Here is a 5,411-nt window from a genome sequence, read left to right on the forward strand (position 1 = left end):
TTGCGGCGATCGTGAGAAGCTGCCGCGGGGACAAGGAGGAGAAGCTTTGGCCGGACCTCCAAGCTTCCTTCGCGGGAAGGAGGAGCCGGGAGGACCTGGTAAGCTACTACTTCAACGTCTACATGCTGAGGAAGAGAGCTCTCCAAAACAGAACCTACGCAGCAGAGAGTGAGAAGTTTGATAGTGATAAGGAGGACGACGACTTACCAGGCTTGGTGGTCTGAGAGTCTTTTTTGTCAAGGATGAGAGCTTACTTGAGACCTGCGCTCCTTGAACGATTCTCAAACTTATCTAAAAGGTGAAGCCTGGCAATAAAAAAGAGCTGGAGGATTGCTGTACAACCTGCTCTTCGGCCTATTTCACAAGTATCTTTGCAGCAGAGACCATGTACACTAGAGCAGGAGGAAGCTCGGGTGGATTTGAAACGAGTCCTTGATTAGCTGTATGAATCGAAGATGTAAAATCTTTCACAGTAATAAAAATGAAATTCACCTCTGCTTGTTGACAAACAACCTCACGAAGATCTCGACCCGTCATGATGGACGAAGAAAAGAAACAATACTCATTGTACCCTTCGCTTGTGGCTGCAGCAAAGGACCTCGCATACTGGACTACAATTTCCTCTCTTTCTACAAAAGAGAGAATGCGCCAGACCCAGATTGGATCGTGAGTTATAAGCTCGGATAAATTTCTTTCACCTTCTTTTGGAGGACTGGAACAACGTGTGACACAAGCAGCTGTGCCACCGAGAACGATTCACTTCTCCACGGCAGGAGATCGATTCCCTCATGTGGTACTGGCCAAAACCAAACGGCGCGTTGATCTCGTGCCCTTCCCCTGCTCCGTGACGGCCCAACCCTACATAGCAAAAAGGACAATTGTAACATTGTTTTCATAAGGGTGTTCACTCTTGGAGTAAACTTTACTCCAGCAAAGGAAACTTCACTTAATCAAATTTAAACCAAATTAAAATTTATAAAAACTAACAAAAATTAGGTGGTAGCATTTGAATAGATTACTCCAGAAAGGAGTGAACTTCACTTTAGACTAAAATGAAGAGTTTACTCCTTGCGAGTGAAGTGTACTCCCAAAAGTGCCATGAAAACAGTATCCCAAGAGATGGCATAGTTTCTCTTTGATGCATTTTGCTTTTCTTCTATGTGGTTGTTTGATAAAATGTGTATGTAAATTCTCTAATGTCCCATAAGGACTAATGGCATACACTATTTAGTGGAGCTCTCCCTTTGACAATAAATCTGAAGTAGAAATGGCTGCAGTCACTACTATTGTACTGCATTCAGGTCCAAGTCCCCCCTTCGTGTGGACCACAAGATCAATTGTGGGGTGTGCCATCTCCATTGAACCTCTTCTAGTTGCCATCACCGAAACATGGTAGCCATGTTCTCTGCCATTCCTCTAGCCACTTTGGCTTCCCCCTGTCTTAAAGGATAGTGTGGTGGAGCCATATTGCTGCTAGTGTAAGTCTCCACCACTCTGCCATCACCTATGATACCCTGGCCTATATCCCATTGAAGTAAGCCTAATTATGTGCTTCCCATAAGGCCTAGACCCCTGTCGCACACTATACTACCCATTAAGCGTGGCCAAGAGCTTCCCACACAGGAACTCTTGGCCATGTGAACCTAGATCCCCTAGCCTTGTCATCCTCTGCACCTAATATGTCACAGGGTTGGGCCTTAGGGAGGACCTCTCACTCCCTCAAACTAGTCGAGAACATCCCCACTGTGGGCCTCAAACTCCTATGTAAATCCCAACTCCACTACTTTGATGATCTGTTGCCATACCTCCTTTGTAGTATTGCACTCCCACAATGCATGTGTGATCATCTTGATCTTGCCACACTTCCTGCACTTGCAACTTGCATCATCCTAAAAGTGGTGTTCTACTAGGAGACTGTTGTTGGCTACCAGCCACGAGGTGATCTTCTACACAAGCAGTTTCCAGAAGTGAATTGTGTTGTCCACCACCTGCTCTGCATGCTTCCTTGACCTCATAGGAGAAAAAGCTTTTCACCCCTCATCACCATGTAGTGGGGTTCTAGTCTGGATCTTTTATCAATTGTTGGTGCCACCATAGCAGTGTTCCATCACCCTCTAGTAAGCCCTTTGACTCCACCATGTCTAGCCTCTTGGGTGTCTACCTAAGAACTCAGATCCTCCCATATACCTTATTGTTAGTGACGTCTAGCATCACTTGCATCTCAGCCATCAAGAGAAGCATATCTCCTTTGGTGACACGAAAAGGTCGTCTTGTATTGTGCTCTAGTGAAATGAAAAACCACACCTTAACATCCCCTTTTGCCCACGCTGGTGTAGTTGTTGTTAATGCTCGAGTCCATGTCCCTAATGGAAGGTGCACTACATCCTACTCTTCCCACTCCATTTGCCATTGGATTGTAATAAAGTCTCCTGCTTTGAGGCATCTCCTAGGCCACTTCATCCCTCCTTTAGTAGTGTTCATGACTTGAAGGAGTCACAGAATGTCCAGTAGAATGTTATGCCACTTCCATGGTCCGAACACTTGTGTCCTCTTCTCTATTTGGCATCAATCCTTGTTGATCACTCTAGCCAGTTGCTTCATGGTCCAAAAACCATTCGAATGCATTTTTCTCCAGATTGTGTGTGCACCTCCCACCCTAGTGTAACATCTCCCATTTGATATAGTGCATTGAAGAATAGAGGCTAGTTGAGCCACTCCTCAGCTCTGCTCGGTGGCACTTGCTCCAGCAGAAAAGCTCTTCATAGTTTATGCATACTCTGGATGAGGTTGCCCCCTTTCACTACCTGTGTCAGCCAATTTGCGAAGAGCCATTGAGGGTCTTCCTCCCAAGGTTTGGCTGCATTGTGCTTAGGGCATATTGCTAGGAGACTCTATCGAAACATTAGTCACCACAGCTGCCTCCCTAGTTGCAAGCCCATGAGAATGATTTTAAATCTCAATGCCTTCGCCATGTTGCTAGGGTTAATGATTCAAAGCCCCCCTAGGATCCATGGCCGTGCTATGGATTGCCATGCCACCTTGGCTATAGTCTGCTTTAAGGCCAAGGTTCCCCACCATATGTAGATTCTCACTATTTATCTCACCTTTTGCAGTGTGGCCTCTAGCACCAGCCAAATTGAGAGGTGATATTGGATGTTGGGGAGGATCATGCTCTTGACTACTATGATCCTCGTTGGGAGCCCAAGTTTCCTCAAGGCCCATTTCTAAATTGCAGTCCAAATCCTCCTAAGTAGTATATTGTCCTGAGTGGCTGCACTGTATTGGAACCCCATTGGATGTGCAAGTAGCAGGTGTCTTCGCCTGGCCAAAGCCACTAGAAACCAATCTCTTGTCCCCAGGCTTCGATGCCTAACTTTCCCCAATTCACCCCAACTGACTTATTCCAGTTGATAGCAGCTCCAGTTGCCATGTTGAAAATCTCTAGTTACTTTGCTGTGTTGAGATTCTCTGGGGTGGTGAGCAGGAATAACATAGTATCATTTGCAAACGCCCCATCCTACAACTCCCACGTCATATCCTATGTTCCCAGAAGTTGTAGCTGTTTAGTGGGTAACACTAGTCCCTTGATATCTCCTTTGTGTGCCAGGAAACAGCCCAGCATCTCTGCAACAATCAGAAACAGGTAGGGGGTGAGTGGACATCCCTGTCTCACTAAGCATCCCAAATGGAAGGTTACATTTAATGTGACCTAACTTGATGCTCCCCTATATAGTAGCGAGATGCACAATATAGTAACGTGTTTTCACTAATCTTTGAGAAAGAATATTAGCTGGACCAGCCTTCTCAGCATCAATCTCTAGGACCTGGATGATGGACTGATCCACAACATCACTAAAGTGTAAACAAACTTTAAGCTTACTCACATAGAACATTGGATGAATTTTCGAACTTGGGGATTTAGTGGGAACTAAAGAAGGGATATTGGGGAAGGGTATTCCCCATGTCTTTAAGCATCCTAAGGATTAACCCCATCTTTGGCTCCACTTTGTTCCTCTGTAATTTCTTTTTTGTGCAACTTGACTCTTTAAATGGTCATACCAAATCTCAAGAACCATTTTTAGGTAATTCAGGATTCTCTATCTGCTCGGGATTCTCAGTTTACTTGCTTTCTTGAGGATTTCTTAATAAAGCTTGAGAAAGGTTCTCTCGTTTGCACTATACCCTTGTTCTTTGCAATGGGAGTTAGTTTCTTATAACTCCACTATCTATAGAAGAAGTTCAATACCTATATTGAATGTATTTATTCAATCTTACAACTTATTGACCATGGCCCTAGGGGCATCTCCCCACTTAGTGGTGTATCTAATTCAGCCTCCCCAATTAGGAGTCTATGATTATAAGATATAGGTGTCCTTATACCCCTCACCTCACCTCACTCTAGTAGGTAGTTGGGACTTGAGCCCAACTTTGTTTTACTAAAGGGTTGTGTAAGCAACCAAAGAGAATGACTTGAGAGATGGTCTACTAGGTTTAAATAAATAGGGAAAAGACCCAGAAATAAAAGTGCACCCCTTTTTTTTAATCAGTTAAAGGTCTTAGGATACTTGAGGTTAAGTGTCTTTATGTTTGAGTAATACTAGGCTAGGTAATCTCCCTGAAAAATTTTGGAGCTTATAAGTTGGGATTTGCACCCAACCTCCATAGAATACGTTCACAGATTTGATATTCCCTTGACAAGTTGGGCATAGCTCTTTATGTTTGGTCGACCTAACTAAACCCATACTAATTAACTTACCTCCATTGCATCTTGGGACCCAATTTAGGACACTTCTCAATTTCTCAAATAGATGCTTTAATTGAACTTTGTATGAGTACATAAAATTTTACCTTCTAGAAATTCCTCTACTAAATCTTAAGTATTTGGTAGATTCTCCTTTAGCTTTTATATTACCTCACTGAGTGGAAATCCTTTCCACTTCACATAGAACCCCTTCACTTTGCATCCTTGTTGCTTGTTCTTGTGCATATTAAAGATAGCCTTGGCTTTATATTCTTCCTCTCCTTGAATAACCTCAAGTAAGGGTCTCATTTGGTCTTCGCTAAGTGGGTCTTCAAAGTATGGCTTGAATAAGTTCACATAGAACATAAGACACATCTTCCTTATCTCTCTAGAAAGTCAAAGGCGGTAAGCCATGTTACCAATTTGAGCCTCAATCTTATAAGGCCTTGTGAATTTTCTTAAATAATTCAAGATCATTTCATTCTAGGAATACATGCACTTTACCTTTGGGTCTATTTTTGGCTGATCCCACTTGGTAACCTTAGGTTTTTGATGTTTAGCCATACCTTCTCCCTAAGTTGGAACTCTATATCTTTACACTTTTGGTTTGTATATTTGGTTTTTCTTTATTAAACTTGTTTTAAGGAATCCCTCATGAGATTCTAAATAT

The 5,411-nt window shown here is 43.2% G+C and overlaps 1 long non-coding RNA gene across 1 annotated transcript; it reads right to left on the minus strand.

Annotated features, from left to right (window-relative positions):
* Positions 1-290: 290 nt before the first annotated feature.
* Positions 291-831, minus strand: LOC112342257. The gene is made up of 3 exons (XR_002990901.1): positions 699-831; positions 493-629; positions 291-440 (listed from the first exon to the last, which is right to left on the minus strand). It is a non-coding gene; the product is annotated as an uncharacterized LOC112342257 (long non-coding RNA).
* Positions 832-5,411: the final 4,580 nt, after the last annotated feature.

The sequence above is a fragment of the Selaginella moellendorffii genome, unplaced genomic scaffold (genome assembly GCF_000143415.4).
Source record: "Selaginella moellendorffii unplaced genomic scaffold, v1.0 SELMOscaffold_103, whole genome shotgun sequence".
Taxonomy (NCBI): domain Eukaryota; kingdom Viridiplantae; phylum Streptophyta; class Lycopodiopsida; order Selaginellales; family Selaginellaceae; genus Selaginella; species Selaginella moellendorffii.